Source organism: Neofelis nebulosa, chromosome 1 (genome assembly GCF_028018385.1).
Source record: "Neofelis nebulosa isolate mNeoNeb1 chromosome 1, mNeoNeb1.pri, whole genome shotgun sequence".
Lineage (NCBI taxonomy): Eukaryota > Metazoa > Chordata > Mammalia > Carnivora > Felidae > Neofelis > Neofelis nebulosa.
The window spans coordinates 22998200-23014305 of record NC_080782.1 but is presented as its reverse complement, the minus strand read 5'-3'; the positions used below and the strand labels follow the sequence as shown (position 1 = coordinate 23014305).

General features: G+C 37.2%; 1 pseudogene; it reads right to left on the bottom strand.

Moving 5' to 3' along the window:
- Positions 1–8552: 8552 nt before the first annotated feature.
- On the bottom strand, positions 8553–11100 carry LOC131514387 (large ribosomal subunit protein mL39-like; annotated as a pseudogene).
- Between the last annotated feature and the right edge of the window lie 5006 nt (positions 11101–16106).

Sequence of the window (16106 nt, the reverse complement as noted above, 5' to 3'; positions counted from 1 at the left end):
TTGCAAATATCTTTTCCCATTCCATTGGTTGTCTTTTAGTTTTGTTGATTGTTTCCTTTGCTGTGCAGAAGCTTTTTATCTTCATGAGGTCCCAGTAGTTCATTTTTGCTTTTAATTCCCTTGCCTTTGGAGATGTGTCAAGTAAGAAATTGCTGTGGCTGAGATCAGAGAGGTTTTACCCTGCTTTCTCCTCTAGGGTTTTGATGGTTTCCTGTCTCACATTCAGGTCCTTTATCCATTTTGAGTTTGTTTTTGTGAATGGTGGAAGAAAGTGGTCTAGTTTCATCCTTCGGCATATTGCTGTCCAGTTCTCCCAGCACCATTTGTTAAAGAGACTGTCCTTTTTCCATTGGCTATTCTTTCCTGCTTTGTCAAAGATTAGTTGGCCATACTTTTGTGGGTCTAGTTCTGGGGTTTCTATTCTATTCCATTGGTCTATGTGTCTGTTTTTGTGCCAATACCATGCTGTCTTGATGATGACAGCTTTGTAGTAGAGGCTAAAGTCTGGGATTGTGATGCCTCCTGCTTTGGTCTTCTTTTTCAATATTACTTTGGCTATTCAGGTTCTTTTGTGGTTCCATACAAATTTGAAGATTGCTTGTTCTGGCTTCGAGAAGAATGCTGGTGCAATTTTGATTGGGATTACATTGAATGTGTAGATTGCTTTGGGTAGTATTGACATTTTGACAATATTTATTCTTCCAATCCATGAGCATTGAATGTTTTTCCATTTCTTTGTATCTTATTCAATATCCTTCATAAGCTTTCTACAACTTTCAGCATACAGATCTTTTACATATTTAATTTTTTTAATGTAAACACATATTTTAAATAAATATGCATTACTATATATTAAAGGAAATAAAATGCTTGTCACCTGTGTACCCTGAATATTCAGTGCAATGTAAAATAGTTAATTAACAATTGTTAGACTGACTGATCCACTAACTGACAATGGATGGATACAAAGGTACACTGACGCGTGTATGGATGCATGCAAAGATGGATGATGGGATTGTTTTGAGTATCATTCCCACTTTATTAAGTGGTCTTAATTCATTACCCAATGCTGAGTTAACACCTGCTATTTTTTAAATTTTTTTAATTTAAATTCCAGTTAGTTAACATATAGTGTAATATTAAGTTTCAGGTGTACAATATAGTGATTCAACTGTCCCATACAACACTCAGTGTTCATCACAAGTCCACTCCTTAATCCCTATGACCTATTTCACCCAACCCCCTACCCACTGCCCCTCTGTTAAACATCAGTTTGTTCTATATGTAGCTAAGAATCTATTTCTTGATTTGCCTCTCTCTCCACCTGCCCACTCCCCACTTTGCTCATTTGTTTTGTTTCTTAAATTCTTCATATGAGTGAAATCATATGGTATTTATCTTTCTCTGAGTGACTTATTGCTCTGAGCATTATGCTCTCTATCTCCATCTATGTCATTGCAAATGGCAAGATTCTATTCTTTTTGATGGCAGAGTAATATTCCATATATATATCACATCTTCTTTATTCCTTCATCAGGTGATGGACACCTGAGTTGTTTCCATAATTTGTTTACTGTAGATAATGCTGCTATAAATATCAGGGTGCATGTTAACACCTGCCATTTTTTAAAGTGACCTACCTACACAGTCTTCTGTTGATGTTGCAGATTCAAGTGGGAGAATTCCCAGAATAGTTTTCCTCATATATTTATGTTTCAATGTTGTCCACTTTAGTAAATCAGGGCTCAGATTACCAGTGTTATTACTAGAGTTTTTCACTCTTCTCCACCATACTGTAAATATTCATATTTTTTCTTTTCTCTCTTCTTAATTTCTCCTTCTATGATATTGCTGTTAAAGTCATGCTTTTGTGGTTCTTTACACAAGTCTTCCTTTTTCCTGTCCTTGGCACGTTCCTTGAATGTGCTAAACTATGCTGCTACAGTTCTTAATTTTGTGCTTCTCTTTTTTGTGCTCTGTTGTTTTAAGCTTTCCCCATAGTTTCTGGCCTCCCTCCGAAAACAAAAACAAAAACAAACACACAAAAAACACTTTTTTTTTCCATGCTCTTTGCTATGGTACTTTTGTCTGAAGTTTGGGGTATTTTTAAAGTACGAACGAAAAAAACCTGTGACTTACATGGGAAATTGGTTATTTTCCAGGGAAGACATCCGCCCAATACAACCAAATAGCACTTCTCTTTGGTTTTCTCAATTTGTTCACTTAAATGGTACCATCAAAGTAAATCCTGGACATCTCAGCAGTTTTTTTTTTTTTTTTCAACACTTTTTATTTATTTTTGGGACAGAGAGAGACAGAGCATGAACGGGGAAGGGGCAGAGAGAGAGGGAGACACACAGAATTGGAAACAGGCTCCAGGCTCCGAGCCATCAGCCCAGAGCCTGACGCGGGGCTCGAACTCACAGACCGCGAGATCGTGACCTGGCTGAAGTCGGACGCTTAACCGACTGCGCCACCCAGGCGCCCCTCAGCAGTTTTAAACTTACAGTAGTTCATCTAGTGAAAGTAATCCCGGATTCCCGTGCGTATGCCTGTATGAGCTGTTCTCACCGTTAACATTTAATTAAAATTTGGTTACTTTGAGGGGCGCCTGGGTGGCGCAGTCGGTTAAGCGTCCGACTTCAGCCAGGTCACGATCTCGCGGTCCGTGAGTTCGAGCCCCGCGTCGGGCTCTGGGCTGACGGCTCGGAGCCTGGAGCCTGTTTCCGATTCCGTGTCTGCCCCTCCCCCGTTCGTGCTCTGTCTCTCTCTGTCCCCCCAAAAAAAAAAAAAAAAAAAAAAAATTTGGTTACTTTGAATATGAATTTTTTTTTCAAGGTGAGTTCTTTAAGAAATGAAGTGAAAATACATGCATGACCAATTTTATCTGTGTTGGGTAAGGGTAACACATACCATATTTTATATATTTTTCCATTCCTTCATTTTTCTATTATAATCAAATAAAGTAATGATATTTCTCTCATTAAAATCATCAGTTCTATGAACTAACATTTTAATGGACATATTCTGACATTAATAAGAGAATGATATTTAGTTTTGAATTGATGAAAGTATAAATCTATTTATTAGTAATAACTAAATGTATAAAGGGATTTCTTTGTGCGGGGCACTGTTCTAATAAATTTGTGATGTTTGTATCACATAATCATGGTATTTTACCTAAAAGTTTAAAAAGTTTTACTATCACCGTCATACAGATTTTAAAAAACAAAACAAAACAAAACAAAACAAATAACGGTGCCTTAGACGGGAGAAAAACTACCTGCCCAAGGTCCTCTCACTATTAAAGGTCAAGCAAGGAAGAGAACTCCAAGACCCCATCTCCAGGACACTCAGTTTTAAGTCTGTATTAAACATAAGTTCTCTTGCTTAGGGACATAAAAAGGCAAAAAAAAATATTAAACATTATATTTGCCTGACTAACTTTGATAGAGAATGTAGGACACGTAGTTCGGTCAGAAATCCGCAAAAGGTTTAGATTGTATTGCTTGAATGACAGCCTCGTTGATAATTAGTAGGCAGATGACTGAGAGGCACATGGAAAGTGTGTTAAAAAATCTACCACACTTTGTGAACAGAATCTTCAACTTGCCAGGAACTCAGTACATTTATTATGTTGCTGCAAAGACCGAGGAGAGTACATAAATTATTCAGGGTGGGAAGAGACATTAATTTTTTTTTTTGCAATGCAAAAGAGATGATTCACAGAATAGAGGTGATCAGAATTTATTAATGTATTTCTCCATTTAAAGTGAATAATTTATTTCATCCTCCCTGGATAAAGCACAGGCGTTCAAATAAAACTAACAGTTAACAAATCTAGCTTTATTTCCTAAATGTTTAAAAATAGAAACTTTGATGATCTGTGTTTCAATGAATAATTTGCTAATTGAAAGAATATTCAGATTTAATGATTTTTTTTTACAAATTTTTTGTTAGTAATGAATAAACCAGTGAACAACTGATATGTTCAGATGGATATTCTTTCATTGTGGATTCTTTCACATATATTTATAAATATAATAAAATCAGTTTTGCTTTATTTACTTCACCTGCTTCCTTTTCAATCTATTTTTGCAGTATCTCTTACTAGAGTATAAGGATAAATGTTTTCAGTGCCCTTAAAAAGAAAGAATTCCTGTGCAGTTAGGGAATCTTCACTGAACCATCAGAAAATGTTAATCAGGTACCTACTATGTGCCATGAACTATTTTATTTGCTGAGGTTTTGGCAGTGGACAAGAATCCAAATTTACATTCTCATCTGTGAAGATAGATAAGCACAACTAAAACATAAAAATGTAAATAATCACTCAAGCTTCTGATAGTTATATGTGTTGATCAGAGAATTAAACAAAATGATGGGATAGTAAACGTGCAACAGTCCTTTCTAAGAAAAGGCTATTTAGAGCTGGGGATTCTTTTTATTGATTGATTGATTGATTGGTTGTTTTTTTTTTGTTTGTTTGTTTTTTTTTTTTTTTAGCATTTGTTTATTTATTTTGAGAGAAAGAGCTCAAACAAGAGAAGGACAGAGAGAGGGAGAGAATCCCAGGGAGACTCTACACTGTCAACACAGAGCCTAGTGCAGGGCTGGAACTCAGAAATTGTGAGATCATGACCTGAACTGAAATCAAGTCAGACACTTAACTGACTTAGCCACCCAGGCACCCCTAGAGGTGGGGATTCTTAAATCTGAGCTGGACTGTGACTTGTTTCAACCAATGGAAAGTAATGGATCCAATAGTGTGGAAGTTCTGGGCCTTTGCTCAAGACCCTTGTGTTCCTTCCACTCTCTCTGGGAATTCTGCCTCCGAGACACAAATGAGAAGTATGGGAGAGCCTGGTGGAATATAAGAAGCAACATGGACGAGGCAAGTAGCCCTAGTGGACCCAGACAAGGTCATCCCACGTTAACTGACAACCAGCTGACCTACAGGTACATAAGAAAGTCCAGTCTACATCAGGTGAACCACCTGTCTGACTTGGGGTTAAGTGGAAACATGTGAATGTGCCCAGTTAGGATCAGGAGACCGACCCAACTCACCCATAGCCTTGTGAGCAATCATGAGGGCTTAATGCGTAAGTCCCCGTATGTGCATGCCTGTGTCCAAACATACACCTGCAAACGTATGTTCATACATCTTGGAATCCTTGCTATATGCAGGCTCTGCCTCCCTGACACACACTGCCTGATAGAGGGAGGCCATTGGAAGCTGCGATTTAGATGAACGTAGCACTTACCTCCGCTCCAAAAACATGTGAGACAGCAAAATCTCAGTCCACCACCATGCCAAGTGTCTCTGTAGGTCATAAATCCAGGTACTGTGTAGCTGAGGAGCTCTTCGCAAGTGCTGTTTGAGAGATTACCTTTTAGAAAGATGAAAGACTTGGGGCAGAATGCACCTGACCCTTTAGCAATTCAGGGGCCTGCCATGCTATGATAAATCGGCTCTTGTCCTTCCCGTGAATTCTCCAGCTTCAGCAGTTCTTGCCGTTTAGTGCTGCTGGAAGAACTCCTGGGATACACATTGTGAATACTGTGGTGGTTTATTTCTCCTAACCATTTCCAAAATGAGAACTCTTTCCAGGGCATATCTTCTCCTGAAACTTGAGGATCACACTATTAGCACAAACACTGAATCCCAGGAGTGTATCTGTGTATATGGGTGTTACACATGCTATAACCAATCAGCTATATTCTGAAGTGCTTACATGTATTGGGAAATGAGAAATGCCACCATGCCCTCTTCTCATCTCCCCCCACCCTGTTTAATTATATTTTCAGCTGCAACATAACCCTATCTTTTTAGGATAGATAATATCAGAGTTTGAATCCTAATTAATAGCTTATGCCTTCACTAATAAAATTGCACCTGTAATTTTTTGGCTCCCTGGATTGACAGAATTTTCTCCTTGCATAATATTGTATCTAGTATGAGTTTTTCCTGTTGGCATTACCTCTTGAAGCCTCATTTTTATCATGTAAACAAGTTGACTAGCCCCTATATCATTGTGTGATCACGATAAATTTGCCTCTCATTTCGTCTATTGCATATCAGGATATTCTATTACGCTATTAGTTCATACAAAGAGTAGTTGATGTTTTTGTTTTTGTTTTTATTTTTCATATTAATGGAGAGCGGTGAAGGCTCTGATGTTACTTTACTTGCAAGCTAGCTCATTATTCTGTCTCTCATTCATGGATGCTGGCAGAAGTCATAATACTCCCGGGTCAGAGCCAAAAGACTTTATTATTTATGGCAAGAGCAGTAGTGACAGTACCAGTATTTTCTCATGCCAGTTCCCAAACCCAACTCCCACAGGAAGATGTGAAGAGAGACAGGTGACAGGTGACATGAACACATTGAGTGGGTTTTGTAACAGGAATGCAGAGACTGCGAAGCTTGATTCAGGCTCCTCTAAAAATGCAGCTGTTATTGCCTCGGTTCACAAGAAATGCAAAAATGCAAGAGCCCCATGGAATCATCCAGTGACACGGAATTGCAGGTTTGGGAATAGGTTTGCAAGTGCAGATGATTGAGCTACTTCTACAAGTGAAAATTGGATTTTGTGAGAAAAATAAAAGGGAAACAGAAACAAAGAAAGCAAAGGTCTTGTTTTATTTATTTATTTATTTTTATTTTTTTAATGTTTATTTTTTAGAGAGAGAGAGAGACAGAGCATAAGTCGGGAGGGGCAGAGAGAGACACACAGAATCCGAAGCAGGCTCCAGGCTCCGAGCTGTCAGCACAGAGCCTGACATGGGGCTCCAACTTGTGAACCGCAAGACTATGACCTGAGCCGAAGTTGGACACTTAACCAACTGAGCCACCCGGGCACCCCCCAATACAAGGGTCTTGTATTGAAAGGAGCAAACTATGGATCGCTGAAGACAATGAATTATATTACTACATGTACATTCAAGTTCAAGAGAGCAACTGAAAAATAAAACTATATTCACATAATTGAAAGCTTAGAATGGGATTGCTACATCCTCATCTGAGGGTATAATTACTATTTTGATTCATATTTTTCTGATTCTGAATAAAGGTGATTTTAATTCTTTCTGGAAACCATGTCCATAGACTTATGGAGTGTGATGCTAAATCTGGGTGTTCATGTCAGAACTACACTGAACTAGGACCAGTTAGGGTTGAAACAGAACACCATGCATGTGCCGCTGATGACCAATCTCTTTCTTCAGCTCCGACTTATCGGAGTCAGCCTACACTGTGTTTAATATTTCTCCCTAAAATTGAACTCATCATTGAATTCGCTGTCTGTGAGTTCGAGCCCTGCATCCGGCTCTGCGTCAGAGCCCAAGTCTGCTCAACCAGCTGAGCCACCTGGGTTCCCCTGCACACTGTTTTAAAATTCATGTATATGCATGATTGAATCCATGTCTTCTCATAAGTAACTTCAGTGAGGGCGTGAATGGCACTCATCTTGTTCTCTTGGTCACTAAAATGCCCTCAGCACTTAAAAGTCTGTAGGTGAAATTTAGGTAAATCATTGACAAATGCATTGTAACTGTTCTTCCCAGAGTACCTGAAATCGATGGGATTTGTTACTCAGAACGATAATATTTAGAATATTCACATACAAATGTATATTTCAACTAAAAATATTCTTTTTGAGGTTAGACCTCCTTTTATTCTCATTTTGACATTATGGCAAGGTTTCTGGCTTTCTGGTTGTTTTTTGTTTTTTTTTTTTTTTTTTTGGCCTGTGTTTTGCACACTTGAAAACCAGGAGGAAATTAGAGAATATTTGTCAAATTTCAAGCTTGCTTATCGGCAACACTTCAGGTGCTTTAAATGGAAGAGGAGAAACATCACAAGAATAAAATCAGTGAATTCTTCCATTTACTATTTCTAGCAACAGTAAAATCAATTGTATCTAAGAGGCAAAACAGTATGCTAATTACACCTTTTATTCAGGATTGTCAGCTAAAAGGGTCAGCTTTCACTTTCTACAGCATTATATTAGCCCTTTACAGATCTAACTTCTTAAAATATGACAAAATGATCACTGCTTTCATTTACTAAAGGTTTTGTTCTAGGTGTTATTAGAAGGAATTCTCATGAATTATTTTATAGCAAAAGCCCAACAAAAATTAGGCAATAGATCATAAATCAGCAAATGTTTACTGAGTATCTACTCTGGGCAATCAATGTTGTAGCTGATGGATCAATTGTAAGGAACAAATTAGATACAAAAATCCATGGTCTCTTGTAATTTGCATGCTAGCATGGGGAAATGTATCAAAATGAATAAATCAACTGCATACTGTATTAGAAGATGATAAGGGGTATAGAGAAACATAGAGCTGGCAGTAGGTTTGGGGAGAAGTTGTGGCAAAGATTCCCTCCTTGACTAAGCTCTACTCAGCCTACTAAGCTCTACTCTGAACTCCTGGCAAGTATGGTTTCTGGGCTTCCATGGTCATCTCTGCATTACCCAATTTCATTGAGAATCCTGCTATCAGTTTAGTCAGAATCCTTGATATCTAATATGGGTCCTCAACCTCTACCATTCCCCAGGTGATGTCCTAGCACTCTGGCCCGCCTTCAGCAAGAAGCCTGTAGGTGAGTTTAGCCAGAATCCGCCCCCATCGTCACCTCTGATGTTTCCTGTTGGTAATTCTCCACTCTGCTCCTTGGCTATAAATTCCCACGTTTCCTTATTGTGTATGGAGTTGAGCCGAATGCATCCACCAACTACTTTCCTCTTGGGGAGAATGGTGGAAATTTCCTAAACCTGATACAAATATAAGAAATAGAGAATAAATATCATCCTGCAAATCACGTATATGCATTGGTTATATTTTATTCATAGACTTTTTTTTTTTAAACCTTTGTTTTTGGTGTCTTTCCATGAAAAGATTTTCTTTAAATCCTTTGGAGTCTATCAGTATTACAATCTGCCCACTACTCTTGTGCTTTATTGTGTTTTTTCTCAAGGTGTCCTTCGCAACCTTAAGTCACCGGGTTTTCTGATATCAGTTGTTCTAAAACATAAAGTGTTTATTTTTCATTTTCTATTTGACATATGCACAAAGTGTATTTTGGGGTCATTTTGTCTAAGTCAATTAGTTGCAAATGCAGTAAGTGCAAAAAATGGTACTGAATATAGTAAAAATCAAGTAACAATCCCAGTCTTGTAGGACTGTCTTTAGCTACAGTGAATGGAGGCCCTTAACTAGGGCTCTAGGCTTAACACATGGAAATGAACCAGAATGAAAATATAGTTTTATATAAAATTTTTTCAGTTCTGTGTTTAAAGCTAGTTAATTGTCAAGTTTAGGTTATAGAACATGTTTTACTTAACTTTTATTTTGAAAGAGAGAGAGAGAGAGAGAGAGAGAGAAGTGGGGGAGGGGCAGAGAGAGAGGAAGACAGAGGATCTGAAGCAGGGTCCCTCCTGACAGCAGCAGGGAGCCCAATGCAGGGCTTGAACTCAGCAACTGTGAGATCATGACCTGAGCAGAAGTCAGATGTTTAACCACCCACTGAGCCACCCAGGTGGCCCAGCGTAACACTTTTTTTAAACTATTATTTTATTATTATTCTTAACTTACTAATGCTTTTAAAAGTTTATTTATTTTTGAGAGAGACAGGGAGAACATAGAACCTTAGGCAGGCTCCAGGCTCTGCGCTGACAGCTCAAAGCCTGATGCTGGAATCTATGATCCAGGAGATCAGGACTGAGGCTTGACCAACTGAGCCCCTCAGGCGCCCCAGGAACAGTTTTGTTGTTGTTGTTTTTGTTGTTGTTGTTAATGTTTATTTATTTTTGAGAGACAGAGTGAGAACGGGGGAGGGGCAGAGAGGGAAGGAGACACAGAATCTGAAGCAGGCTCCAGCCCTTGAGCTATCAGCACAGAGCCCGTCACAGGGTTTGAACTGACGAACTGCAAGATCATGACCTGAGCTGAGGTTGGACACTTAACTGACTGAGCCACCCAGGCACCCCAAACACTGTTTTAAAATGAAACTGGAGAACATAGCCTACAAAGAGCTAAACCACAGGAATATTTCTCTGAAAAGGTGAGATGATGGAAATGGAGAGGTGATGAGAGAGAGTTCCAGAGGATAGCAGGAGGAAAACAAAAATCCGAGGAAAGGCGTGAGAGCTAACAAGGCCAGCATCACACAACCACTGTAACTCATGTTTTACTTTGTTTTGTTTCATAGAAGACTTTTATTTTAATTTAATATTCTTTTTTAATTTTAGAAAGTGGTCAGCTGATGCTACACAACAGGAACAAATATTTGTTCTTGGACTAAGAGGACCCTTCCACACATCAATTAAGTCATCAAATCTGTGTAGCTGGATGATGTTCTCAGGGTTCCCAGATGCCTTCTCTTCTACAAGATCTATTTTGCTTGTTGTGTTAAAGTCTTTCTAATGCCAATTTGCTTCAACTTCCAGCGTTTCGAATGGAAGATCTTTATAAGTCAAAGGGCAAGCATCTTTGGTGAAGGAATGTAGATTCTCTTTTGTTGGCATCTACTCATCAAGTCCCTTATCTAAAACTGTGTCATAACAGAAGGCTCCAAAGATTGCAGGAACCTCTGGAGCTCTGAACAAACTGACCACATATTCACTTTCCAATGCCCTCTCTGTCATACAGTCCATCATCATGGCACAAGAATGCCCATAAGACGTATTCACTTCTCCTTGCTCATGACCTTTGAAAGTAAGAAACTAAATTCCTCGGGACTTGGTCACCAGGGTGTACATGTCCCAAGGCTGTTTGTCCACAAGAGCTGGAATGGACTTCCAGGATTACCACCCACTCAGATGCCTGGCAAATTGTAACGAGTTGAAATGGTTTTGTTCATCACAAAGATAGGGTCAGCATCATTTTTCTCAACGTGTTTAGCTTCACTCTTCTCAGCTCGTGGATAACTGCATGTCTTTGTCTTTACTAAGGAGATCCTTCTGCATTTCATCAGTTCTGTCCGTGACACCTAAGAAGCTGGCCATGGTGCTAGAAATCTCTAGCCAGTCATGCCATACCACCACCAGGGGCCGCCTGCTAAAGCTGAAGCCTACCGACCCCCAAGGACATTGCCCCTTTCGTGGCCCTTGTGCTCCCATATTTTTCTTTTTCATAAAGTTTATTCATTTATTATTTCTGAGAGAGAGAGAGAGAGAGAGAGTGAGAGAACACAGTGGGGAAGGGACAGAGAAAGAGAAGGAGAAAGCATCCAAAGCAGACAGAATCCAAAGCAGACTCCTGGCTCTGAGCTGTCAGAACCGAGCCTGACGCGAGGCTCAAACTCACGAACCATGAGATCATGACCAGAGCCGAAGTTGGATGCTAAACCGACCCAGGCACCCCTGTGCTCCCATGTTTTAATCTCACTAATGAAAATGTCAGTTGTCTTTGTAAAATTTTTGTCAAATGACACTTATCTGTAAACCACTACATACTTCTTCTTTCCAAAAATTTAAGCATTTTAGAACTATAAATTTATTGATTATGAACAGTTCAACTAATGAGAGACTTTAGTGTCTAGGTATTAATTTTAATTCTCAATTCTTTGAGAAGTTATTCTAAAACTAAATGGCTTCTAATTATTTTGAAGTTTTTTTTTTCTTTTTCCAGTCACAAAGGATTGACATTACAATCATTTTAAAGCCATTTCTGAAACAAAGCAGCTGCAAACACTTTTGGTTCTATCTGAGTATTTCATTAAGGCATAAATATTTCAATTACCAAATAACAAGTCTTCACAATCTAGGGGTTTGATTGCATACAAAATGATTGATTTGTTTCAAGTATACTTAGAGTTATATAGAAAAAAATATATTCCAAATATTTCTTACAGAAGATAAGACAGATCTTCTGTTAAAATGAACAAACATTTGAGAGAAATGTGATATTATCTCACAAGCAAGTAATAATTGAAATGATAAGATACATAAAATTTTAAAAACTTAAAAATCTTCATGCAAAACTTTTCAAATTCAACCAAAAATTTTACTGGAGAGAAATTTATAATGCTAATCGAATATTTTAGAAAATTATCTAGAATGAAGCAAAGTTAGCGAAGTGGTCAAATCAGTAACTTAAAAAAATCAAATGTAAACTCAAAGAAAAGTAAATAAGGGGATTAAAATGAACAAATGGTATTAGAGGTAAACACCAGAATGAAATTTTGGCTTTCTAATTATGACTCAGAATAAAGATACACTTTTAGAAGAATGATCAGGGTAAAAAAGAAAGGTAGGGGTCGCAGAAAAATAGGGCGCAACCACAGACAGAGTGAAGTATAAAAAAAAAAGGACATATTATGATTGATTCTATAATAATATAAAAAGAAAATGTACCACTACTAGGAAGCAACTCAGTCAAAATTAACGCACCAAAAGTAAGATGGGATTGATCTGTAACTCACAAATTTCACCAAAGGTATTTCCTCTACAGCTCTCCATTCCTTAGTAGAGAACAGCTTCACCAATTTGGTAGCTCAGGCCAGAGTACTTGGAAATATAATTGGTTTTAATACCTCACATACTTTTTTTTTTTTTATAGGAAATCCCATTGCTATGGCTTTTAAAATATGTTCAAGTTTTTTTTTTAATTTTTATTTTATTTTTTTATTTTTTTTAACATTTATTTATTTTTGAGACAGAGAGAGACAGAGCATGAACGGGGGAGGGTCAGAGAGAGAGGGAGACACAGAATCTGAAACAGGTTCCAGGCTCTGAGCTGTCAGCACAGAGCAGGACGCAGGGCTCAAACTCATGGACCGCGAGATCATGACCTGAGTGAAGTCGGACACTCAACCGACTGAGCCACCCAGGCAACCCCCTTTTTTTTTTTTTTTAAATATGTTCAAACTTTTAGCACTAATCCATCTCCATTGTTACTAACCTGGCCAAGTCTTAGCCATCTTTCACCAAGATTATTTCGTTATCGCCTGTTCATCCTCTTTCCTTCATTGCTCACCATTCTCACCACCAATCCACCTGCAAACAGCTGCTAGAGTAATAGAGTGTCAGTCAGTTCCACCAAATTCCAATAAATATAGCATACCCTTCCCCCACACATAGGTCCGTTGGCTATAAAGCTCACATGGAAAAATAAATATGAAATATTTCATTTATATATATATATATATAAAATAAATAGGAAAATCTGAAAATAGAAGATTATAGTTACCTTAGATTTGTCAGATAACAAAATATATGACAAACCATTCTAATGACTATAAACCCGAGAAATGGTACAGACAGTCCATAAATACTTCCAAGAACAGGGGACATTTTTCATATGTAATTAAGGTGGCATCTCAAAAGGTGGACTTTTTATGAAACGGTGTTGGCAAAACTGGATAGTCATTTTGCAAAAGAAAAATTGATAAAATCGAATACATAAAACATACGTGTGCTAGAATAAATACCAAGTGAATGTTACTTAAGTTTAAAAGAAAATGAAATTATACAAACAATAGAAGAAACTCTGTGTAGATTCGCTTTAAATCTGGATGTGAAAGAATACTTTTTAACCAAAAATTTAAAAAATGCAGATATAATAAAAGATCAATGCATTCAGCCATCTCAAACAATTGCATGAAAAAAATAAGTAAAATATTACCTACGGAAAAGTAAATACAAACTGGAACATATTTTTTTCAGTGAATATAACAGAAAAAAAGGCCAAACGCACAAATATGCAAATACTGTTTAAATCACTTTGTTGAGGTATGACTGACCTACAAAAAGCTGCACATATTTAATGAACACAACTCGGTGTATTTGGAGGTAAGTATATATCTTTGATATCACCATAACTTATGCTCTAAATGTATCCATCACCTTCAAAAGTTTCTTCCTACCTTCTATATCTGCCATTATTTTTTATGTGTGACATTAACACTTAACATAAGATCTATCCTCTTAGCAAACTTTTAAGTATATAATATAGTATTAACTATAGGTTCTATGCTATATAAATCTCTATGCTAGATAAATCTCCATCTTGCAAAACTGAGGGTTTGTACCCTTTCACTAATACCTCCCAGGCCCTGGCAACCATCCTTGTACTCTCTGCTTCTATGCATTTGACTATTTCAGATTCATATAAGTGAGATCATGTGGGATTTTCCCTTTTATGTCTGGTTTAATTCACTCAGCATAATGTCCTCTAATTTCATGCACATTGTTACAAGTAACAGAATGTCCTCCTTTTCTAAGGCTGAATAATATTCCATTGTGTATATGCCACATTTTTAGTGTTTACTGATTTATTTTTACTGAAAAAAAAAACTTTTTTAATGTTTATTTTTGAGAGAGAGAGAGAGAGAGAGAGAGAGAGAGAGAGATCATGAAGGGGGGAGGGACAGAGAGAGATGGGGACACAGAATCCCAAGCAGACTCCAGACTCTGAGCTGTCAACACAGAGCTAGACCTGGGGCTCAAACCCATGAACTGTGAGATCATAACCTGAGCTGATGTTGGACCCTTAACCGACTGAGCCACCCGTATGCCACATTTTCTTGAATATTGAGGGGAAAAAAAAGACTAAACACCTGATGAAAAATGTGCAAAAGTCACAGACACACACACATAGGATGCGTAGTATACACTACACCACACACACACACACACACACACACATATTTAAAGTAGCTCTTAAAAATTTGAAAGAATGCTCAATGCTCATAATTAAAGAAATTAAAATTAAAATTATATCAAGATACCATTTCTTATCTCATTACAGCAAAATTTAAATAATATAGTTTAGTGCAAGCTATAGGGTAACAGGGTCCCTTAAGCACAACCAATGCATCTGTTAACTTGTGTAACTCCTTTGTATATAGTACAATACATACATCTTAAACCAACAACTGTATTTGCAATTATACTTTACATTTAGCAATTCTACGTATAAGAATTCCATATACTTCCAACAATCCAAATATATGTAAAAATATTCGCTGTGGCCTTATTTGAAATAGTAAAATATCAGAAACAACCTGACATGACATTGGTTGAAAACTATAGTTTTTAACTATATAGCTATGGACCATATAGCTATGGAGTATAGCAAAACTGTATATCAATGGAATACTATAAGGCTGTAAAATAGAGTGAAAATACTTTTTTGATCTAGTGTAATTCTTAGGACAAAATGTTACTTGTTATCAAAAAAGCAATGGGCAATTAGGTAGATACCATACACATATATAAACTGCATTTTGTTGTAAGGAAATCAAAAAAATAAGACATGAATATGTATGTGTGATCTCATTTTTGAAAAAAGAAAAGAAATTCACATCATAAACACAAAGCTAATTCAATTAAATCATTTATCAATAAGAACAGCAATGGTAGATAGCAGGGATAGAGAATGGAATGAAACTTTGATATTTGAATTATGTTAATTACTCCCAAAGTCAAACAATGCAATTAAATCTAAATTGTATCAAACAGGAGGATAAAGCTAAAATTAAATACAAGTAGAAAAACATAACTACATCAAATTTATAATATGCAGAGAATATATGCATCCACCTACACACAGGGAACTAATTATTTCAAGTAATTTTGAACACTATACTTTGATTGCACTTCCTCTACGGGATGTAGCTTGAAGGACAAAAAGAGAAAAGAAATCTTGAACTTGGGTGGTATGTTATCAGTGATATTGGTGAAGCAATTCCTATTCTATTTTGTGTACATTGCAAAAGGAAATAAAACACCTTTGTAGTTGGGAATTCAGAGTCTCTGGAGGCAAAGGGAGCTATAGATACCAATAAGGGTAAAGTGAGAAGGCTTGGAATGAAAAACATGACATAAGCTTATAGATTAAAAAAAACAAAAAACAGATGAGCAGATAAGATAGGCCACCAAGAAGGCTTAGAAGTAATAATAACGCACCAACAGTGAACATGACTAGAACCCTGTCATGTTTTTGAAAACTACCTGCAAGTTTTTTTTAACCCATAAGTGATTTGGGGTCCGGAGAATCAAAACATACAAACTAAGCCTCCAATAATTTTGTGCATCAGAAATCAAGGATGGGCTCAAAAACCAGTAGACACATATCCAAGAAAATACAATTAG